Here is a 25,437-nt window from a genome sequence, read left to right as displayed (position 1 = left end):
ATCGGTCCCCGCTGTAGGAGCTGAGACAGCAGCTGTCACAGCTCCTGTATATGTCGGGAGGACGGCCGAAAGGCCGTTACTCCCGAGACGTACTATTAGGTCATGGAGCGCGAACGATACAGCTGCCATAACCTAATAGTACGTCCAGTAGCGGGAAGGTGTTAAGGCTATGTTCACACGGGTTATTTTCAGCTATTTTTCGGGCCGTAAACACCCCGATAAACGGCTACAAATATGGAGGCTGAACGCCTCCAAACCTCTGCCCATTTCAATGGGAAAAACTGCGTTTCATTCCCACTGGGTGTTTGTTTGCGCGCCGTTTTGCATGTCACTTCTTGAGCCGTTTTTAATTGTCTCAATAAAAAAACTGCTCCAAAAAGTCTGTAAAAACATTTGATGCTTAAAAAATGGCTGAAAATCAGAGGATGTTTTCCCTTGAAACCAGCTCCGTATTTTACAGCCATTTATAGTTTGCGGTGTGAACATACTCTAAGTGTATATTTACACGTGCCGATTGTTTCCTTTTTTTTAGGCAACTAAGGCAAATGCCGCGTTTTTTGCGTGTTGCAGTTCTGTGTGCCATAAGTGAATGGTGCGTGGCTGCGTGATTTTCGCACATATGCCATCCTTATGACGCGCGGTTTTGAGGCTGAGAAATTGCATTGAATGAGTTTTTTTTATTTTTACATTCATTTAACTGTAGCGTGCATCACGCATGACACACGGAAGTGCTTCTGTGTGCTGTGCGTGATTTTCACGCACCCATTGACTTCAATGAGTGCGTGATGCGCAAAAAACGCCAAAGTATAGGACATTTCGTGAGTTATACGCAGCGGACACACGCTGCATGATAATCACGGACTGTCTGAACGGCCCCATTGAGTTACATAGCTGCGTTCGACACACGTGATTTTCACGCGCGTATCACGGACCCTGAACTACGCTCGTGTAAATAAGGCCTAAGGCTTCGTTCACATCTGTGTTGGGGTTCCGTTCTGACGGAGCTTTCCGTCAGAACGGGACCCTGAACAGACACAAACTGACACGAACAGAAACCAGAGGCTTCCGTTTCCATCACCAGTGATTTCAATGGTGACGGACCCGGCGCCCATGGTTTCCGTTTGTCTCTGTTGTGCAACGGACCCGTAGTTTTGCCGGCAGCGATAGCGTAGTGCGACGGAGCGTCAGAACGGGACCCCAGCGTAGATGTGAACGAAGCCTTATTCATAATCGCAGCGAAAAATACTACAAAACTGGCACGTGTAAATACACCCTAAACCTGGCCAGAGTTTTTGTGTGGAAAAGGTGGCAACCGTAAGGGCTTGTCCACACACAACGGAATTGCTGCAGAAAATTTCTGCAGCAATTCCGCTGAAAGTCAAAGGTTTTCCGCTGCAGTAAAAACGCACCATTTCGTGCGTTTTTTACGGCAGAAAATGATGCGGAAATTGCTGCGTTTTGCCCAGTTAGGAGATGGCGACATCTCTGAAAAACACAGCAATAGTCCAGGGCTACTAAATTAGCCCCTATAATTCACAAGTGAGGATCATTCGTAACTATGGACCTTTTGCCCCCCCCCCCCCCTCATAGCAACCAATCAGACTTCGGCATAGCTGTGATTGGTTATGACTATTTGGCATCTCTTCTGAAAAAATCTTGACACCTGAAGCCCCCCGGAGTTTGTCAGGACTTCCTTGTAGTACGGCACGTGACCGCAGACGCACGGAGGGAGAGGACAGCTGCTGCCACGGGCTACACAGTCACCTATCTGGTGTCGTATCCAGGTGACTCATCGTTGTATAATCCCGCCATCTCCCCGGCTCTGGCCCCGCCCCCTCTTCCACACACAGCGCAGCTCCTGATTATCTCCTCAGCCCGGGCAGCCAATGAGCTGTCGCTGCGTGCGGTCGGATGTTCCCGGCTTCACACCTTCTCCATTGACGGCAGGTTTGGCCGGACACCAAGACCTTCCCAGGGCTTCCGCCTGTGCTGCTGCCAATATACCCTCCAGGTGTAGGCCTGGCCTGCCCTGCCCACCTCATTTACTGCTCCTGTGCCGCAACATAGTTAATACAGGAGGCCTGGCACGTCACATGTACAGGAGAGTGAGAGCTCTGTAGACCTGTGTGTAGTAGATGCAGCAGAGCTGAGACTGTTATTTACAAACAGGACAATATGGCAGGACACGATAGTAGGAATCACCTTGCACCGACCTTGTCTGTTGCCATGTATAAGAAATATATATCTGGTATGGCAAGGGTGGTGCGGTGAATGGCACCATCCGATTATACCTCCAGACGAGGCCTCCTCATTCTCCATGACATCTTAGAAATATGGGACGGTTGCCAAGGTAACGAAGTGTCCAGCATTCCAAGCAATGATAAATTCAGCTCTGCTACATCTGCTCATTACAATCACATTCATTTTTATTCCGGTCTGATTGACTGAGATGTGAGCTAGAAGCAGAGGGGTAACATGAAGCCCCCGGGCCCCAATGTAAAATCTGTACCAGGGCCCCCACCCACCATGTGCCATTTATTATACTGGCGTCTTGTGGCCGAGGGTCTAGGAGTTGTCATCAGTCTGTACGTAAACTGGGACCCCACTAATGGCTAGATTGAAGGGGGTTTCGCTGTTCTGTGTGCCGCCATGCCATTTTTCAGCTCTTATTTGCTTCTTTCACCTTTATTTGGGAAAGGTCAAGATGGGCCACAACATGTCCAAAGTAAAGCCTAGATCGCCACATGGCGCTGTGGCTATAACATGGAGCGTACAATATGCCGCTTATTACAGCCCCTGGAGATCAGCCAGACGCTAATGAATTCCTATGGACAGCGATTTATCGCTCACTACAAAAAAAAGTCTATGTCCAGCCCCAGACTAATGCATTTTGTATTTTTTTTTACCTAGATTTGGTAGCCAGTGTCTAAAAATAGAAGTTTTTCCTTTTTATTTTTTTTTATCATCTTTTCGGCTTCTAGTTTTACCTTGTGGTGCGATTTTTCGGACGGAATGTACTAGGGGTTCCAGGTTGGATACACAGCGTGATTATGGCGCAGCGTAACTGACCCGTGGGAACCCGGACTTAGGTTAGTGCTACACGGTGACTTGGGCCACATGCCCAGGTCACATGCATCACCGGTAATTATAGTGAGTGTGGTTACGGCGACACCACAGTCGCAAGAAGTCCAGCGGGTTCGGATTACTTGCCACTGTGGTGTCGCCGCCCCAGCAACTTGCGGGTCGCAAATCGGCTACATTCACTTTCATTAACTGCGATGCAGACAGCACAATACAGCAATCTGTATAGCGGCCATGTAGCCCGAGACTTAATGTTGCCATCCCTGTGGTCTAGGGTGGTAAAGAGGTTAATCTTAACATCTCTAGTGGTCTCGGCTAGTGAAGGGGTTATTAATAATGTTTAGTGGACCATGGCAGTGAAAAGGTTAAGTGCAATATCTCTTGTTTGTGGCTAAGGCTGGGTTCACACCGGCGTCTGTTTCCGTTCTTCTGCTTCATCAGAGGAGCAGAACAACGAAAATAACAAGCGCAGGTTCCGTTGTACAATGAATACCATCGGCGGCCGATAGAACCCATTGGGTTCTGTTGGGTTTTCGTCTTAGTGCCCGTGGGTTTTACCTAAAACAATAGCGCAGGGCCAGTTATGAATCTTTTTGGCTTGGTCTCCTTTAACCCCTTAAGGACGCAGCCTTGTTTTGGCCTTAAAGAGGCTCTGTCACCAGATTTTGCAACCCCTATCTGGTATTGCAGCAGATCGGCGCTGCAATGTAGATTACAGTAACGTTTTTATTTTTAAAAAACGAGCATTTTTGGCCAAGTTATGACCATTTTTGTATTTATGCAAATGAGGCTTGCAAAAGTACAACTGGGCGTGTTGAAAAGTAAAAGTCCAAGTGGGCGTGTATTATGTGCGTACATCGGGGCGTGTTTACTACTTTTACTAGCTGGGCGTTCTGACGAGAAGTATCATCCACTTCTCTTCAGAACGCCCAGCTTCTGGCAGTGCAGATCTGTGACGTCACTCACAGGTCCTGCATCGTGTCGGCACCAGAGGCTACAGTTGATTCTGCAGCAGCATCAGCATTTGCAGGTAAGTAGCTACATCGACTTACCTGCAAACGCCGATGCTGCTGCAGAATCATCTGTAGCCTCTGGTGCCGGCTCGTCTGACACGATGCAGGACCTGTGAGTGACGTCACAGCGTGATCTCTCGAGAACACGGCTGTGTCTGCACTGCCAGAAGCTGGGCGTTGTGAAGAGAAGTGGATGATACTTCTCGTCAGAACGCCCAGCTAGTAAAAGTAGTAAACACGCCCCGATGTACGCACATAATACACGCCCACTTGGACTTTTACTTTTCAACACGCCCAGTTGTACTTTTGCAAGCCTCATTTGCATAAATACGAAAATGGTCATAACTTGGCCAAAAATGCTCGTTTTTTAAAAATAAAAACGTTACTGTAATCTACATTGCAGCGCCTATCTGCTGCAATAGCAGATAGGGGTTGCAAAATCTGGTGACAGAGCCTCTTTAAAGAGTCTCTGTCACCAGATTATAAGTGCCCTATCTCCTACATGATGTGATCGGTGCTGTAATGTAGATAACAACAGTGGTTTTTATTTAGAAAAACAATCAATTTTCACCAAGTTATGAGCAATTTTAGATTTATGCTAATGACTTTCTTAATGCCCATCTGGGCGTGTTTTTACTTTTAGACTAAGAGGGCGTTGTACAGAGGAGTGTATGACGCTGACCAATCAGTGACCAATCAGCGTCATACACTTCTCTCCATTCATGTACTCAGACATCATGATCTGTTACTTACACCCACATTAACGTTACTGAAGTGTCTTGAGAGTGAATATACATCGCTTCCAGCCAGGATGCAATGTCTATTAACCCTTTAATGACCGCCGATAGGCCTTTTCAAGGCACTGCATCAGAATAAAGTAAACAGAGCAGGGAGCCGTTAAATCTCCCTGCTCGAACGTGTGAGATCGATATTAGTATCGATCTCACCCGTTTAACCCCTCAGATGCGGCGCTCAATAGCGTGCACCGCATCTGAGTGTATGTGTCTCCAATGGCAGCCGGGGGCCTAATAAAGGCCCCCAGGTCTGCCTGTAGTAAATGCTTGCTAGGTCATGCCTCCCGACGCTTCGGTAACGTTAATGTGTGTCACTTACTCGAGATCACGTTTGCTGTCATTTAGGCCGGATTCACACGAGCGTGTTCAGTCCGTGATATACGGTCCGTATGTCGGCAGTATTTCCCAGACTGAGAACACTGCAGGGAACTGGGCTCTTATCGTTATCTATGACGCTAGGACTCGCTGCGGGAAAACTGTCCCGTACTGAAAACATGTTTTCAGTACGGGACAGTAGTTCCACAGAGAGGCAGGGACTCCTAGCGTCATAGATAACGATGATGATAAGGGCCCAGCTCCCTGCAGTGTTCTCAGTCTGGGAAATACTGCCGACATACGGACCGTATATCACGGACTGAACACGCTCGTGTGAATCTAGCCTAACAGCGTGATCTCGCTACCCAAAATAGTTACCACCTAAAATAGTTACAAGTTCACATTTCCCATATGTCTACTATATTTTGGCATCATTTTTTGAACATTCTTTTTTTTTCTTTCTAGGATGTTACACGGCTTAAAACATAAGTAGCAATTTCTCATATTTTGAATAAAATTTCAAAAGCCTCCTTTTTTTAGGTACCAGTTCAGTTCTGAAGTTGCATTGTGGGGCCTATGTATTAGAAAGCCCCCTAAAACACCCCACTTTGGAAACTACACCCATGAGGAATTCATTGTAGTTTTCATGGGGTGCATGCGACTTTTTCATCAGTTTTTATTTTATTTTTTAAGAGGCGTGGTGACTGAATGACAGCAATTCTACTATGCTTTTATATTCTTTTTTTTTTTTTTTTACAGCGTTCACCATGCGCTATAAATGACATATTCACTTTATTCTGCGTGGGATAAATACGAAATACTTTTGTAGTTCAGGCCGTTACGGACGCAGCGATACCAATTATGTATAGTTTATTTGTTTATTTTTATTAATAATAAAGGACTGATAAGGGAAAAAGCGGGATTTTTACTTTTTATTACTTTTAAAACTTTTAATTTCTCATTTTTACACAACTTTTTTTTATTTTGGCGCAATTCTAATACACTGCACTACATGCGTAGTGCAACGTGTTAAAGCTGTCAGCTACTCCCTGACAGCAAGCATAGTGGGTCCTGACTTAGTCAGGACCCACTAGGCTTCTGTAGAGGGCATAGCCGGAGGCCGTTATTAGTCCTCCGGTTGCCATATCAGCCATCGCCGCTTGCTATCATGTAGTGGGCCGTCGATGGTAGTTTATCCTCCAAGAAGCCGCGATCGCTATTGAACGCGGCTTCTAAGGGGTTAATCAGCAGGGACACCGCAATCGGTCCCCGCTGAAGGAGCTGCGGCAACTGCTGTACAGGAGCGCAGTTGTCACAGCTCCTGTATGTGTCGGGAGGACGGCTGACGTTGCCGATCCTCCCGTGACGTACTATTAGGTCATGGAGCACGAACGATGCAGTTACCATGACCTAATAGTACGTCCTGGAGCAGGAAGGGGTTAAGAGCAAAACAAAAGGACTTAAAAGAAGGCAAAAGTGTTGTAAGGCGCACAGTACATGTGTACACACGTGACGCATCACCTTCTATTGTCAGCCTCTGTAGGTGTGTAGGATTGTGTATTGGTTTCCGTACCTTTGATCTTTTGTATAGTGACATGTCTGTGACTGAAGACACGCATGGTATGTAAAGTTCACGTTGGAATCTGTTTGCTGATCGTCTCATAGGTGAAGTAGCTGTGAGCAGAATATGACTAATACATTATACATGAAAGCTGAGAATCTCAGTGTTCGTGATTATAGATGGTCAGATGGGAAGATTTGGAGGGAACATACACTGAAAGATATTCATATGAGTTTCCATGTGAAAAATCTTCCCCACTCTTGTATTTATTGTTTATGAGCATTACCTGTATCTTTTTTTACCAGATAACTTATTATCATATTTAAACACTGATAGCTATTAAGATACCGTCCTGAGGCATATCGTCCCCTACATCGTGTACACAAGCACAGCGGCTCGTCCGTACAGATTGCTGTGCCTGGTAATGCAGATAATTCAAGTGAAAGGTACAAGCTGCAGTACCAGACACAGCCACACTCATGTGTATGGGGGGGGGTCCCTTTATTATGCTGGTCATCCAGGGTCTCAGAACATGGTGACAGAAAAATCTATTTTTTTAAACAATTAGTTTTTTTCCTTGTAAAAGTAGTTATAAAATTTAAAAAAAACTATATAAATTTGGTCTCGCCGTAATTGTTTTTACCTGCAGAATAAAGTTAACTTGTTTTTACCGCATGGTAAACGCCGGAAAAACGAAACTTAAAAATCAAGGGAGAAATATTTTTTTTTTCCCATTCCACCCCACAAAGAAATTTTTCCAAGTTTCCCATTACATTATGTAGTACAATAAGCCCTCTTGCACATGACCGTGTTTGCTGCCCGAGTCCCGTCAGTGGAAAGATGTTCTACCTTTCCATGAATCGGAGAGTACCCGATTCACCCACTGAAGTGAAAGGGGCCATGAAAACTCGGATGCCGTGAAAAACTATAAATCGTCACAAAAAAAAGGCATTCTACGTGTGTGATGGCTTTATCTCATTGGTAGGCTGATTCCACAATCTTGCCTGGGTAACCTTTGGTTTTAAATCTTGCCTTTAGGGTTTTACTTTGGTTTATGAATCGCAATTTTTTTGTACAGTTGCATTTGAGTCGTTCAACCCCTTCACGAGCATCCCACGTAGATTAACGGGTTGCAGCACTGGTCCTTGTGCCTGCAGCCCGTTAATCTACGTGTTCTCCTAACGGAGCGCACATGAATTCCCTTATGCCCGGCATCTCTCAGTACTGGCTTCTACTTCCAGCATTAGTACCGTGGGAAGACATCGGGTCGGATCACAGCGGTGGTTCCCGCCGATAAAATGCGGCGGTCAGTAGCAATTGCCGCATCTAATGAGTTAAAACATCGGCACCCCACGACGCGATCGTGGGGTGCCGATGATTGCTATGGCAACCGGAGGCCTAACAAAAGCCTCCGAGTCTGCCATCTACGGAAGGCGATTAGGTCCTGCTAGAGGCAGGACCTAATACGCTGCCCGTCAGTGAGTAACTGACAGGTTATAATACCCTGCAATACATAAGTATTGCAGGGTATTATACCAATGATCGAAAAGTTGGACCTTCATATCCCTAGTGAAAAAAGTAAAAGTTTCAAGTAATAAAAATTAAAATCCCCCTTTTTCCCTCATCAAGTCCTTTATTAGATTTTTTTTTATAAACTATGTAGAATTCGTATCACCGCTTCCGTAATGGCCTAAACTATAAAAATATTATGTTATTTATACTGCGCGGTGAATGCCGTAAAAAAAATTCTAATAAAAAAGCAATCTCAGAATTGCTATTTTTTAGTCACTTCACCTCCCAAAAAATGTAATAAATAGGGATCCAAAATTTGCATGTACCCCAAAAAATGGTACCAATAAAAACTACAGTTTGTTCCGCAAAAAACAATCCCTCAGGCCTCATGCACACGACCGTAAAAACTCCCGTTATTACGGGTCGTAATTACGACCCGTAATAACGGGCTCATAGACTTTTTATTGGCCACGGGTACCTTCCCGTTTTCTTACGGGAAGGTGCCCGTGCCGTTAAAAAAGATAGAACATGTCCTATTTCAGGCCGTGATAACGGCACGGACAGTCCATAGAAGTCTATGGAGCTCCCGTAATGACGGGTGGCTACATGTGTGCACCCGTCATTACGGCAGCGTTGCTAAGCGACGTCAGTAAATAGTCACTGTCCAGGGAGCTGAAAGAGTTAACTGATCGTCAGTAACTCTTTCAGCACGCTGGACAGTGACTACCGATCAGAATAAAGAGCAACCTAATAAAAATAAAAGACGTTCATACTTACTGAGAACTTCCTGCTTCCTCCAGTCCGGTCTCCCGGCCGTTGCCTTGGTGACGCGTCCCTCTCGACATCCGGCCCGACTTCCCTGGATGACGTTTCAGCCCATGTGACCGCTGCAGCCAATCACAGGTCAATCACAGGCTGCAGCGGTTACATGGACTGCCGCGTCATCCAGGGATGTCGGGCTGGATGTGAAGAGAGGGACGCGTCACCAAGACAACGGCCGGGTAAGTATGAATTTCTTTAACTTTTATTACAGAAAGGGCTGTCCCTTCTCTCTATCCTGCACTGATAGAGAGAAGGGGCTGCCGATTAGTGCAGTGCTATTTTGCCGCCAAAAACGTGCCCGTAAATACGGGTGGAATACGGGTGACAACGGACCCATATTTACGGGCACGGGTTCGTAAATACTGGTGCAAAACGGGTCGAATACGTGTGACACCGGACCCGTATTTACGCCAGTATTTACAGGTGGGAAAAAATACGGTCGTGTGCATGAGGCCTCACACTGCTTTCTTGATGGAAAAATAAAAAAGTTATGGCTCTTAGAATATGACAACACAAAAAGTAAATGTGATTTTATCGTGCAAACGCCGTAAAACATAAAAAAAGATACATATGGTATCGCTGTAATCGCATCGCCCCGCAGAATAAGTTAAATATGTTATTTATAGTGCACGGTGAAAGCCGTAAATAATAAATAATAAAAAACAGCAGAATTGTTGTTTTTTTTGGTCACCATATCTCTCAAAAAACAGAATAAAAAGTGATCAAAAACTTGCATGTACCCCAAAATGGTACCAAAAAAATTTACACATTGTCCCGCAAAAAATAAGCACTCAGTACAGCTTCATCGCAGAAAATAATTCTGGCTCTTAGAATATAGTGACACAAAATGTGCAGAGTGTTCCAAAAGTGGGTAAGATTGAGCACCATTTATCAGTGCGACACTGGCCACACATCTACGGATTATTTATTTACCCCATTATTATACCCTCTTATTATTCCCTGATGTACTCTGCACAGCTTACATATACCCTGATGTACTCCGCACATTTTACATATACCCTGATGTACTCCACACAGCTTACATATACCCTGATGTACCCCTCACATTTTACATATACCCTGATGTACTCCACACATCTTACATATACCATGATGTACTCCACACATCTTACATATACCCTGATGTACCCCTCACATTTTACATATACCCTGATGTACTGCACACATCTTACATATACCCTGATGTACTCCACATAGCTTACATATACCCTGATGTACTCACATATTACATATACCCTGATGTACTCAGCACAGCTTACATATACCCTTATGTACTCTGCACAGCTGATATATACCCGGATGTACTCCACACAGCTTACATATACCCTGATGTACTCTGCACAGCTTACATGTACCCTGATGTACTCCGCACAGCTTACATATACCCTGATGTACTCTGCCCAGCTTACATATACCCTGATGTACTCCGCACATTTTACATATACCCTGATGTACTCCACACAGCTTACATATACCCTGATGTACCCCTCACATTTTACATATACCCTGATGTACTCCACACATCTTACATATACCATGATGTACTCCACACATCTTACATATACCCTGATGTACCCCTCACATTTTACATATACCCTGATGTACTGCACACATCTTACATATACCCTGATGTACTCCACATAGCTTACATATACCCTGATGTACTCACATATTACATATACCCTGATGTACTCAGCACAGCTTACATATACCCTTATGTACTCTGCACAGCTGATATATACCCGGATGTACTCCACACAGCTTACATATACCCTGATGTACTCTGCACAGCTTACATGTACCCTGATGTACTCCGCACAGCTTACATATACCCTGATGTACTCTGCCCAGCTTACATATACCCTGATGTACTCCGCCCAGCTTACATATACCCTGATGTACTCCGCCCAGCTTACATATACCCTGATGTACTCCGCCCAGCTTACATATACCCTGATGTACTCCGCACAGCTTACATATACCTGATGTACTCTGCACAGCTTACATATACCCTGATGTACTCCGCACAGCTTACATATACCCTGATGTACTCCGCCCAGCTTACATATACCCTGATGTACTCCGCACAGCTTACATATACCTGATGTACTCTGCACAGCTTACATATACCCTGATGTACTCCGCACAGCTTACATATACCCTGATGTACTCCGAACATCTTACATATACCATGATGTACTCCACATAGCTTACATAACCCTGATGTACTCACATATTACATATACCCTGATGTACTCAGCACAGCTTACATATATCCTGATGTACTCACATATTACATATACCCTGATGTACTCCACACATCTTACATGTACCCTAATGTCACAGCGTACATATACCCTGATGTACTCCGCTCAGATTACATATACCCTGATGTACTCCGCACAGTTTACATATGCCACCACATTATAAACTGAAATACCAGTTTAACCACAAACAGAAAAACTACCAAGCTAAATCTGCGCTCCAAAAGCCAAATGGCGCTCCCTCGCTTCTGAACCCTACAGGATGCCCAAACAGCAGCTTACGCCCACATATATGGCATCGCCATACCCGGGACAACCCGCTTAACAGATTATGAGATATTTATCTTCAGTGGCACAAACTGGGCACAACATATTGTGCACTAAAATGGTATATCAGTGGAAAATTGCAATTTTCCAGTACATCACTCATGACGGCACCACAGAAGGTTGCCCTATTGACCTCTATAGGGACCGGAAGACAGAGAGGTGAAAAGGCCCCTCCCACCACCCACTTGCCAGTGTTCTTCCTGTCCCTACAGGGTCAGGAGCAAAAAGACATCGCTCCTGGATAAATTCAGGCAGGGGGCGAGATCGAGGAGTCCCTGTACTCTCCCTTCTATTCCCCCTATGTGCCTAGGCTAATTACCTCTCTAACAAGAGGTCCTTTAGCTTCCCAACCTAAGCACCCACCTTAGGAATCCTAGGCTGGATTCCGGTAGCGTGCGGGTTCGGGATTCCCAAGTCCAGGCTTCAGCCGGAGGCTGCGAGACCATACGGGGACCGGGAGCTCCATAAAGTTGGTAGCGCCGGAGATATCCTCGTGAGCGGAAGTGATGAGTCGCCGGCTATGACGCGGTTGCATCTCAGAGAGTAGCCGCATCACCAAAAATGACGCCGGGCTGCTTCCGGTCCGCGGCCATTTTGGAAGGTGGGTGTAATGGCTGTGGCTGCGGGCCGTCCGATCCAACCTTCCCCTGACAGCCGCAGCCACGATTCGGCAAGCACTGGCCCCAGCCTCCTCCTCAGGAGACGCCAGCGCTCGCGTCCACTCACTTCTGCCGGATCCCGTAGGGTGCGCGCACACGCTCGTGCCCGCTCTTAAAGGGGCAGCGTGTGCACCGGACATTGTGGATGAACTTTGACCCGTGAGTACCCTGGACTATAATGTGTCCAGCCCCCTAGTTCAATGCCTGAGCATTGTTGTGTTCCCTAGTTTGTTTATGCGATAGCCTCCTAGTGTGTTACCTGTTCCTAGCATTCTATACATTCCTGGTGTAGCACTGAGCTGTGCCAAAGTCGTGCCGTGCTGTATCCACGTCTGACCTGCTCCACCTCGCCTGATGACCGCCTGCTACCTAGTCCCAGCCGAGCCTGCCCTGCTGCTGTCTGAGCTGCCACAGGTACCTATAGAACTATAGACTATTACCTGCGCCCTGTTGGCCAGCTGCCTTACCGCCAAGGCGGTACGGCCCAGTGGGTTCACAGACCCTTCGTGACAGCGGGAAATTCAAAACGCCCACATTTAAATGGACCCGCACAGGTATGTTATTAGAGCTAATACCTCTAACGTAGAGTTATATATACAGCCTTAAAGCATATATCTTGTTGATTTGGATATTGCATTTGCTTGTTGCGGTAATGGAACTACCTCGTTCTGACAGAATTCCAGATATGTTCTAGGGTCATGTGAGTCTCACCCTTGGGGTAATGTTTAGGACTCTGTATGTAAGTAAACCTTACTTTAACTGCCTTTGTTTTTTCTAGGATAAGGATTCCTCTGAGACATACAGACCCTAAAAAGAAAGTTAAAAAATGTGCGACTTGTGGGAAAAATACCTGCTAGAATTGCATAAGAAACAGTTGTGTCAAGACTGTATCACAAAACTACTAAAAGAGGAACAGCCTACGTTTGTGTCTGAACTTAGGGCTATTATTCGTGAGGAAGTGAGTCAGTCAGTAGTCTCCCTCGTCCCTCCTCAAGAAACTCCGTCACTCCTGGGCAAAAAGGCCACGGACTGAAGTGGAACAAAAAGGGTGCCCACCATCTCAGGGGTCTGACTCTGAGCAGGAGTTATTATTTATCGGAGGGTGAATTAGAAGAAGGAGAGGAACTCTTACCTGTAACCTCATCTACACAGGAAAAATTTCTTCTCTTCTGATATGTCCGATACTGTAATCCAGGTAATACGGGAGACAATGGATATCCCGGAAGATAACCAACCCCATACCGATCAGAATGAAATGTTTGGGGGCCTGACGGAGAGGAAAACAACATATTTCCGGTGAATAAACATCTCAAGAAAATGGTAATGGCGGAATGGGAGGATTCCGAAAAAAGACTCTTCATTTCAAGAGAATTTAAAAACAGACTTCTCCTTGATCCAGAAGACACAAAACCTTGGGATGAGATACCAAAAGTTGATGTCCCAGTAACTAGGGTTGCTAAAAAAACGCAATCCCCTTTGAAGATTACTCTCAGTTAAAGGACCCCATGGACTGGAAGGTAGACGGACTGCTGAAAAGAGCTTGGGAATCTTCATCCGCTTTAATTTTTCAAATATCACGGCCACATCTGTAGCAAGATCGATGTTTATTTGGTTAAACCAACTGGAGGCACATTTAATTATGAAAACGTGAAGAGAAGATATATTGGAATCTCTACCCTTACTAAAAATGGTAACCGGATTCTTGGTAGACGCATCAGCCGAATCCATTAGATTTGCTGCCAGAAATGGGGCTTTATCAAATGCTGCTAGAAGAGCATTATGGCTCAAGATGTGGTCAGGAGACACGAAGTCTAAAAACAAACTACTTTCCATCCTGTTCACAGGCTCTCTGATGTTTGGTCCTTTCCTGGATAACGTGTTGGAAACCGCAATGGATATAAAAAAATGTGTTTCCAGAAGAGAAACCTAAAAAGACCCCTCAGTTTCATAAGTTTCGCCAACAGAGGGTAACAACTTTACAGAACTACAGAGGTAAAGGGAAGTCCGGCAGCTGGAGTTACCCCAAGGGAGGAAGGGGTCGAGGATATCGCCTCAACCAAAATAACTCATTTCAGCCCTCAAAGCAATGACGCCAGATGTGTAGGGGGAAGGCTCCTAAATTTTTATTCCAAATGGACCAGAATAACGCAGAACCCTTGGGTTCTACAAATTATGGAAGAATGGTACAAAATAGAGTTCTCCTCCATTCCACAAGAGAAGTTTCTATTAACCAAGTACCAATCAAGAGATCTTCATCAATTTCTCATCCTGGACGTCCAGAAACTGCTGCAATTAAAAGCGATTACTCCAGAACCCCACAACGAAAGATTCAAGGGCCACAAAAATCATCTTTGTCAAGAAACCAAACGGTTCTTACAGGACTATAATCAACCTGAAATTATTGAACAAATGGGTGAAATATCGCAAGTTCAAAATGGAGTCTATCAGATCGACTACTCCTCTAATCAATGTGTACGATAGATTTAAAGGATGCGTACTATCACATCCCAATCCACTCAGCTTGCCAAAGATTCCTCAGATTCGCGATTCAGAACGGTCCTTCCGTTCTTCACTTCCCATTTGTCTGTCTCCCCTTCGGCATTGCCTCCGCCCCCAGGATTTTTACAAAAATCATGGCAGAGATTATGGCATTTTTAAGGAGTTCAAAGCATAGTGATTATCCCATATCTAGACGATTTCCTGCTGACAGTCTATCCTAAACAGCCATCGGTTACAGATTCTTTGCCTACTGCAGGAATTGGGATGGATAATCAACTTCAAGAAGTCAAGTCTTCCTCCCCAAAAACAGAAAATCTTCCTAGGAGTGCTGTTAGACTCCTTCCTCCCAAGGGAGAAACAAATACTTCTACAGGCCGAAGAGAGGAAATTTTGGGGAAGAAACACCTGTTCCATAAGGGAAGGAATGCCAGGGAAACAAATACATCTCAAGGCCAAAGTGAGGAAATTTTGGGGAAGAAACACCTGTTCCATAGGGGAAGGAATGCAGTAGTTAGGATTGATGACGTCTTGCATCCAATCCATTCCGTGGCGTCAATTCCACTCCCGATCCTGAACAGAATCTAATCCTATCCCAGTGGGATCGAAAACAGGACTCAAAAACTGTGAAGTCATCTCTCCACTGGTGGCTCTGCCAAAACAACATAAGCAAGGGGGTCCCATGGAAAACGTCTACTTATGTAGTAATTACCACAGATGCCAGCAAACATGGCTGGTGGTCGGTGGTCCAAGACAAGCATTTGCCAGGGCATATGGCCTACCCAGATGAAGATTATGTCCTCAAACTTCAGAGAACTAAAAGCCGTATGGGAGACATTCATAAAAGCTACACCTATCATAAAAGGGATGCACGTAAGAATTTTATCGGACAACATAATGGCAGTGTCCTTCGCCATCAGGGACGAACAAGACACCTCATCTTCAGGCCCTCTCTGCACAAATCTTCAGTTGGGCAGAAGAAAATGTCTTATCGGTCTCCCCGGTCCACCTAAAAGGCTCAGAGAACCTATCTGCAGACTTCCTAAGTCGGAGGAAAATAGAAACCGGGGAAAGGTTCTTGATTTTTCAGTCCTTAACCCAAAGGTGGGGTTATCCCCAAATAGATCTATTTGCCACGAGAAAAAACTCCCAGGTAGATACATTCTTCTCCCTAAATCTCAAAGACAACCCATTGCGGGTAGACTCATTATCCCAACCCTGGACATGGATCTGGCCTATGCCTTTCCTCCATTTTCTCTAATACTAGTGGTATTAAGGAAAATCCAGGAAGCTTTGACAAAACTTATCATCATTCTTCCCTATTGGCCAAAAATGGCTTGTTTCCAATCCTAAAGTACCTAGCATTGGAAGATCCTATCATGCTCCCAATTAGGAAGAACCTTCTCTCCCAGGGTCCCTTATTCTTTCAAGGAGTAGAAACTCTGAAGTTGTCAGCCTGGATCCTGAAAGGCAGATCCTGAGAAACCACGGTCTCTCTGGCGAGGTAATTTCAACTATCTTGCTAAGCCATAAAGAAGTTACCTCAAAAATATATAAAAAAATTTGGAAGAGTTCTGTTCCTGGTATGGAGATCCGGGACCAGACCCCTTTCTTCCCAACATCGCGAAGATCCTAGATTTGTTACAATCAGGATTCAAAAAAGGGCTTAGCCCTAGTACCTTAAAAGTGCAAATTTCAGCCCTAAGCAATTTCTTCAATACTCCCTTAGCTGAACATAGGTGGATCAGAAAATTCACTCAAGCAGTTTCTAAATTGAAACCTTCCCTATAGAAATCAGTACCTACCTGGGATTTAAATGTAGTTCTAACGGCTCTTTGCGATCCTCCCTTTGAGGCTCTCGACTCAATTAATATGCACTTTTTAACGCTAAAAGCTGCATTTCTAGTCGCTGTTACATCAGCGAGCAGAATTGGAGAAATCCAATCTCTTTCAGTCATACAGCCCTACCTAAAAATTCAAGAACTAGGCCCTTCCTTTATTCCGAAAGTGCCTACTGCCTTCCATAGAGACCAATAAATAACTTTACCTTCCTTTTGTCCAGATCCTAAAGACCAACAAGAAGAAAAATTCCATTGCCTGGATGTCAGGCGAACAATTCTTCATTATCTAGATAGAACCTCCTCTTGGAGACAAGATAAAAATCTATTTGTCCTGTATGGTGGAAAGAATAGAGGCAAGAAAGCCTCAAAAGGCTCTCTAGCGAGATGGGTAAAAACCACCATACAAGAAGCCTACAAGTCCCAAGGACTCTGTGCCCCACAAGGCATAAAAGCTCATTCAACGAGGGCAGTTTCGGCATCCTGGGCAGAACGAAGAGAAGCCTCTATGGACCAAATCTGCAGAACTGCCACCTGGTCAAGCCATCATACATTTTGCGGACATTATAGGCTCGATGTTCTGTCAGATAAGGATTTAAGTTTTGGACGGAAAGTCCTCCAATCCGTAGTCCCCTCCTGAGCATTATAATTTGGTATTGCTCCTGTGGTGCTGTCATGAGGTATATACTGGAAAGTAGGAATTAGACCTACCGGCAATTGTATTTTCAGGAATCCTTCATGACAGCACCCTTACCTCCCTTTTAGAAATAAAATAGGGTTGCATCCATCCTGGTGTAGTAATTGAAAAACACTGGCAGGTGGGTGGTGGGAGGGGCCTTTTAACCTCTCTTTCTTCCTGTCCCTATAGAGGTCAATACGGCAACCTCCTGTGGTGCTGTCATAATGGATTCCTGGAAATACAATGACCGGTAGCTAATTCCTACTTTCACTTTGCCCAAAACCCTGACTCATAATTTCTAATGAAAAAACACATGTGGGGTCAAAATGCACACTACACCCCTTACAATGCCTTAAGGGTTGTTTCCAAAAGAGAGGTCACTACTTGGGGGATTGTTTTACTAATTGAACTCAGGGCCCTGCAATTGTGGGTCAATGCTGTAAAATTCACCAACATAGGCCTCAAATGCGCATGGTGCTCTTCAGTTCTGAGACCTGTTAAATGCCTTGAGGGGTGTAGTTTCTAAAATGGGGTCACTTCTTGGGGGCTTCCACTGTACTCTGGTACCTCAGGTACTCTGAAAATGCGACATGGCGCCCAAAAACCAATCCAGCAAGATCAGTATGCCTAATAGCATTCCTGCCGTTCTAAGCCCTGCCGTATGTCCGAACAGCAGTTTATGACCACATGTGGGGTATTGCCGTATTCGGGAGAAATTGCTTTACAAATGTTGGGCCAGCTTTTTCTCCTTTTATCCTTTGTGAAAATGAAATAAATCAACATTTTATTGGAAAAAATGTTGATATTCATTTTCATGGCCTAATTTTAATAAATTCTGCAAAAGACCTGGGGGTTCTACATGCTCACTTTACCCCTAGATAGATTCCTTAAGGGGTGTTGTTTCCCAAATGGGGTCACTTGGGGTGTTTCTACTGTTTTGGTCCCTCAGGGGCTTTGCAAATGTGACATGGCACCGAAAATCATTGCAGCAAAACTTGAGCTCCAAAAGCCAAATAGCGCTCCTTCCCTTCTAATCCCTGCAATGGGTCCAAACAGCAGTTTATTACCACATTTGGGGTATTGCCGTGATCAGAAGAGGTTGCTTTACAAATGTTGGGGTGCTTTTTTCTCTTTTGTGAAAATGGAAAAATCTGAGCTAAAACTACATTTTATTAAAAAAAACTTAGATTTTCGTTTTTACGGCCTAATTCTACTAAATTCAGCAAAAAACCCTGTGGGATCAAAATGCTAACTATACCCCTCAATAAATTCCTTGAGTTGTGTAGTTTGCCAAATGAGGTCTTTTTGGGGAGTTTCCTTTGTTTTGGCCCCACAAGCCCTCTTCAAACCGGACATGGTGCCTAAAATATATGCTAATAAAAAGGAGGCCCCAAAATCCACTAGGTGCTCCTTTGCTTCTGAGGCTGGTGCTTCAGTCCATAAGCACACTAGGGCCACATGTGGGATATTTCTAAAAACTGCAGAATCTGGGCAATAAATATTGAGTTGCGTTTCTCTGGTAAAACCTGTGTTGAAGAAAAAAATTGGTGAAAATTGATTTTCTGCATATAAAAATGAAATGTATAAATTTGCTTGAATTCCTGTGAAACGCCTAAAGGGTATGTTCACACGGCAGTCTTCGTTACGGCCTAAATTACGGAGCTGTTTTCAGGAGAAAACCGCTCCGGAATTTCAGCCGTAATGGCATGTGCAGGCGCTTTTCGCTGCGTCCATTACGGACGTAATTGGAGCTGTTTTTCCATGGAGTCAATGGAAAACGTCTCCAATTACGTCTCAAGAAGTGACAGGCACTTTTTTGACGCAGGTGTCTTTTTTACGCGTCGTCTTTTGACAGCGGCGCGTAAAATAAATGACCCTCGGCACAGTACATCGTAAAGCCCATTTAAATGAATGGGCAGATGTTTGCCGACGCTTTGGAGCCGTATTTTGGGATGTAATTTGAGGCTAAAACGCCCGAATTACGTCCGTAAATAGGGTGTGTGAACCCAGCCAAAGGGTTAAGAAACTTTCTAAAGGCTATTTTTAAAACTTCGAGGGGTGTGGTTTTTAAAATTGGGTGACTTATGGGTTTTTCTAAAATATAAGGCCCTCAAACCCACTTCAGAACTGAATTAGTCCATAAAAAAATAGGTTTTGGAAATTTTCTTGGAAATGTGAGAAATTTATGCTAAAATTCTAAGCCTTGTAATGTCCTTTGAAAAATAACAGGATGTTCAAAAAGCGATGCAAAACATAAAGTAGACATGGGAAATGTAAACTAGTAACTATTTTGTGTGGCATTACTATCTATTTTTCAAGCAGATACATTTAAATTTAGAAACCTCCTAATTTTTGCGAATTTTCTAAAAATTTTGGTGTTTTTCACAAATAAATAATGCATTTATCGACCAAACGAACATAAAGTACAATATGTCACGCGAAAACAATCTCAGAATTGCTTGCAAAGGTAAAAGCATTCCAGAGTTATTACCACACAAAGGCCGGATTTACACGAGGGTGTGCGTTTTGCGCGCGCAAAAAATGCAGCGTTTTGCGTGCGCAAAAGGTACCTAACAGCTTCGTGTGTCATCACCATATGATGCGTGGCTGCGTGATTTTCGTGCTGCCGCCATCATTATGACATTCTGTTTGTATGTTTGTAAACAGAAAAGCACGTGGTGCTTTTCTGTTTTCATTCATACTTTTTACTGCTGTTGCTCCAATCACACGCGTCGCACGGAAGTGCTTCAGTGTGCTGCGCGTGATTTTCACGCACCCATTGACTTCAATGGGTGCGTGATGCGCGAACAATGCACAAATATAGGACATGTCATGAGTTTTACGCAGCGGACACACGCTTCTTGAAACTCACGGACGGTCTGCACGGCCCCATAGACTAACATAGGTCCGTGCGAGGCGCGTGAAAATCACGCGCGTTGCACGGATGTATTACACGTTCATCTAAATAAGCCCAAAGTAACACGTCAGATTTGAAAAAAATCGGCTGGTTCCACAAGGCCAAAACTGGCTGTGTCCTTAAGGGGTTAAATTGGCTGAATGAGATGTTAGTTTTCTATTTCTTTTGATGCGTACTGTGGGAGTCTAAGCTTAGCTGTTTCTGTCCACTATTTTGTCACTATCTCCTGATAAAATCAAATTTTTCCAATAAAAGGTACGAATTTTTAATTTTGACAAGGAATAAAGGAGGAAAAGCACCCCAACATTTGAAAAGCGATTTCTCCCGATTACGGCAATACCCCACATGTGGTCATAAACTGCTGGTTGGACAAACGGCACGGCTCAGAAAGGCAGGAGCGATATTTGGCATGTAGATTTTGCTGGATTGGTTTCTGGGCGCCATGTCGCATTTGCAGAGCTTCTAAGTTACCAGTAGCGGGGAAAAACCTTAAAAGTGACCCCATTTTGGAAACTAGACCCCTTGAGGAATTCATTGTAGTTTTCATGGGGTGCATGCGACTTTTTGATCAGTTTTTATTCTATTTTTTAAGAGGTGTGGTGACTAAAGAAGAGCAAGTCTACTATTGTTTTTTATTCAATTTTTTTTTTACAGCGTTCACCATGCGCTATAAATGACATATTCACTTTATTCTGCGGGGCGATACGATTACAGCAATACCAGGTGTTTATAGTTTTTTTTAATGTCTTATGGCGTTTGCACAATAAAATAGTTTTTATAAAAAATAGTTAACTTTTTGTTTTGCCATATTGTAAGAGCCATAACTTTTTTATTTGTTCGTCAAGAATGCCGTGTGAGGTCTTGTTTTTTGCGTAATGAACTGTAGTTTCGATCAGGACCGTTTTTAAGTACATGCAACTTTTTATCTCTTTTTATTCTTTTTTTTGGGAGGTGAAGTGACCAAAAAATTGTCATTCTGGTATGGTTTATTATTATTTTCTTTTAGGGCGTTCACCGTGCGGGATAGATAATGAAACCCTTTTGTAGTTCAGGCCGTTACGGACGTGGCGATACCAATTATGTATAGTTTATTTCTTTTTATTAATAATAAAGGACTGATAAGGGAAAAATGGGGATTTCTACATTTATTACTTTTAATTTTTTTTATTTTTACACAACTTTTTTTTAACTTTTTTACTTTGTCCCACTAGGGGACTTGAGGGCAGGAGGCCGTGATCGCAATTCTAATACACTGCACTACATGCGTAGTGCAGCGTGTTAGAGCTGTCAGCTACTCGTGACAGCAAGCATAGTGGGTCCTGACTTTGTAATCGCAACCATCGCCGCCTGCTATCGTGTAGAGATCCGTCGGTGGTAGTGTAACCCCTAAGAAGCCGCGATCGCTATTGAACACGGCTTCTAAGGGGTTAATCAGCAGGGACAGCGCGATCGGTCCCCGTTGAAGGAGCTGCGGCAACTGCTGTACGAGATAGCAGTTGTCACAGCTCCTGTATGTGTCGGGAGGACGGCCGAAATGCTTTGTATCCCGTATATAGAGCAGCTGTATCTTGCGCTGAGACTTGAATCCTTCAGGTCAGCGGGACTGACTCCTGGCTCATCTGGGCACTAACTAAACAGCAGGTTTTCTCACCTATTCTAAACCATGAGTACAATGTTCTTTGGATCAGACTTTCCACATTATCCTTGTGTAGATTCCCAGGCTCTCACACTGTATTGCTTTCACCGTAGCTCTAAATAGCCCAATGAGCACCTGTACTGTTTTGGTCTAGGGAAAACACTGTACTGTAGCAGGGAGGGAATGACAAGTCCCTCTACCAGACCTACCATTCATTCCATAGAAAACCTGGCCTGGAAAATAGACTAAATAAAAGCATCAGCAAATTAAGTTTTGCTCAGAAACCCAACTTTCCTGGATTCCTCATCTCAACCATTGAAACCAGACAGCTGAGAAATACACCCTAGTAATTTACCAGTCATGGGCCTAAAATAGGTTAGTGAAACGTGTGCACATCGCGGTCCCCCAGGTGTGTCTATACAGTTGCCCTTCGAATTGAAAGATATTATGGTTTAAAATGAAAAGGATGCCCTCTAGTAGAAATTTGCATTTGTGCAGCTGACATTAGGGTGTCGGAAAGGTATTGGAGTCTCTGTTACCTTGGCAACCAAGTAGTATATTCGGCCATTGGTAACCAAGTAGCGGTGCCTGGCGGTCTCGGCTACATTATATCTACCTGCTTTGCTTCCCCTTTGTTACCAAGTCTCTTAAATCCACCGGTAAAAAATCACCCCATGATCTGGAGCGTCACACATCATGCAGGTTTACAATAGCCGGCTGTCACGATCTAATAGCGGCACATACGGCCACTAATTAATAAAAATGACTATTATTATATCATATTATATATATTAGCAAATACTCATTTTTAATCCAGATGTATCTCGTGGAGTGTAATTGATCCCAAAGGGAAGTCCACCAAAATGGCGCCATTTTCATGCTTTTAAATAGCACTGTTATTCTGTATCATGTACTTGGGTACTCTTGTAATTGGAGACTTTCTTTTTATACAATAAAGAAACATCTTCATCCTAACACTTGGACGTCTTGCGCCTGGAATGTGTCTTCTTATTTCCAGTGGATTCCTGGTCTGGTCTCCGCTTCTGTCTGCCTACTGCTGGTTTGTGACAGTGTCACTTTAAGTATGCTTGCACTATGCAACAAAACATTATACTGGTAATTCCTATGCAATAGTTATTACCATGTTACCAGGTGTGGCATTCTGGCAGTAGAAGTGCATTTTTGATAGAATCAGCAGCTCCTGTTTATGTTTAAAGTAGTTATCAGAACTATGGAGCGATGGAAATGTCAGTGGCGTGATTAAAGTTAAATAAAATTACGGATTCTAGTTTTGGATTTGCCTAATAATGTTTGCTAGTGGTTATGTGAAAACTATTTGGATGCAAAAGTCAAAAAAAATATCAAAAGTATTAACTGTCGATCCCCCCACACTTTCCTGGTGTTTTGTTGCATTAAAACCTTATACAACATGACTGCCAGTTTGAAGGTGTACATTTTTTTACTGTGACAAATAATAATTAAGACAACAGAGAACTTTAATGTGCATAAGTATTCACCCCCTGAAAGTCAATACTTTGTGGATCCAGATGTTGCTGCAATTACAGACACAAGTCTCTTGGGGTTTGTGTCTATTATCTCAGCACTTCTGAACACTGGGATTTTTGCCCATTCTGCCAGGCAAAACTGCTCCAACTCCTTCAGGTTAGGCCTCATGCACATGGCCGTGCAGTATTTATGGTCAGTAAATAATGCATGTGCGGGCCGCGGACTGTCACCTGCATTGTGGGCCGTGCTCACATTAAAAAGTATAGGCACACAGTCTGTAAATGCAAAAAATAGGACATATCCTATTTTTTGCAGGTAATTTCTACGGCCCGGACACTCGCGTAAATATAGGGGAAGGTGTCTGTGGCCGATAGAAATGAATGGATCAGTATTTTATCTGCAATCACAGATCCATTATTGCGGATAAAAGTTACGGTTGTGTGTATGAGGCCTTAGACGGGTTGTGTTGGTGTACAGCGTCTACAAGTCATGCCACTGATTCTCTATTGGATTGAGGTCTGGGCTTTGACCGTCCATTCCAAGACATGTAAATGTTCCCCCCCTAAACCCCTCCAGTGAAGATTTACCAGGGTGTTTAGGGTCATTGTCCTGCTAGAAGGTGAATCTCCGTCCCAGTCTCAAATCTCTGGCAGACTGAAACAGGTTTTCCTGAAGAATTGCCCTGTATTTACTGCCATCCATCTTTCCTTCAATCCTGACCAGTTTTCCAGTCCCTGCCCCCCACAACATAATGCTGCCATCACCATGCTGCACTGTGGGAATGGGGTTTTTGGGATGATGAGAAGTGTTGGGTTTGCGCCACACATAGGGTTTCCCATAAAGGACAAAAAGTTCAATTTGATCTGACCAGAGAATATTCTTCCATGTGTTTGGGGAGTCTGCCACATGCAGTTTAGCAATCACAAAATGTGTTCTCTTCTGTGTTTTTTCTTTTTTGTTTTTTTAAAGCAATGTCTTTTTTTCTGGCCTCTCTTCCATAAAGCACCACTCTATACCAGGTTTGTCACGAGACCAGAATTTGGACATCGATACTAATGCTTAGTGTAGAATAATAATTCTTTATACCAAAACCATGCTTTGCCAACAATAAAAAGCCCACAAAAATATAAAGCCCTTCCATTTTCTGAACATAAAATGTCTATTGGATTGAACACAAAGATAAGAATGAGATTGTCAATGTTTGATTTTGATTTTAAAATTAAAATAAATCTATACTCTGCTTCCCTTGTAGATTCTGAGCCCTCGTGGTCAGTGTCCTCTTCCCCTTTGTACCACTATGTAAACCAATGTACAGCACCCTGGAATTAAAGAGGTATTCCTGTCTGAGGCAATCATGAATGTCTGATAGATATGGGTCCCACCTCGGAGCAGCCTGCTGATCCCCTGGTCCCTGTTAAGATGCTAGACATCATATTTCTTTACTACTTGTCCCATTGCATCATGTTCTTCCTCCTTGCTGATCTGTTTCTGTTTCTATATAGCAATGTTGAGAATGGGTTGCAACTTTTTGTTTTCATGCCTTCTTTTTATGTAATTTCTGACCCTTTATTTCATTTCTCTTGTAAGGATATTTGCATATATTTTCCATATCAAAGGAAGAACTGAAGACGGAGTGGGGTCTTTCTCACCACTTAAAGCATCTGTGAAGTCACTCATTGTTACAAGCACATCTCTGACTGTCTCCAGAATGGTGACATCTGTGTCCTTGGGCATAAGTTGCCACTTTCTGCGGTTCTCAGCCAGCACAGCACAGCACAGACTGCTTGCTGCTGTTCACAGAACTTCTCTATCATTTAATAAATAAAATTCCACCTGGTCGGCTCATCATGAATGAGTTTGTGTCCCTGTATCTGCAGTGTTTTCTGTTTCTCTTTTAGTGCTCTGCTCATCTTATTTCATCTGCAGAATGCTGAGACCGTCTTACGTAGTCTGGACAGACATGCTGCTACTCTGTCAATATCCAAGGCTTTGTTAA

General features: G+C 43.8%; 2 long non-coding RNA genes across 2 annotated transcripts in view; both read left to right on the top strand.

The window, feature by feature from the left end:
• Positions 1–25,437, top strand: part of LOC142730218 (uncharacterized) — a 57,568-nt gene that overhangs the window by 27,343 nt on the left and 4,788 nt on the right. The window lies entirely within an intron of this gene.
• On the top strand, positions 1,636–25,289 carry LOC142730107 (uncharacterized). Its single transcript, XR_012878818.1, has 3 exons — positions 1,636–1,784; positions 24,694–24,774; positions 25,029–25,289. It is a non-coding gene; the product is annotated as an uncharacterized LOC142730107 (long non-coding RNA).

The sequence above is a fragment of the Rhinoderma darwinii genome, chromosome 1, assembly GCF_050947455.1.
Source record: "Rhinoderma darwinii isolate aRhiDar2 chromosome 1, aRhiDar2.hap1, whole genome shotgun sequence".
Lineage (NCBI taxonomy): Eukaryota > Metazoa > Chordata > Amphibia > Anura > Rhinodermatidae > Rhinoderma > Rhinoderma darwinii.
This window is presented reverse-complemented; position numbering and strand designations above follow the sequence as displayed.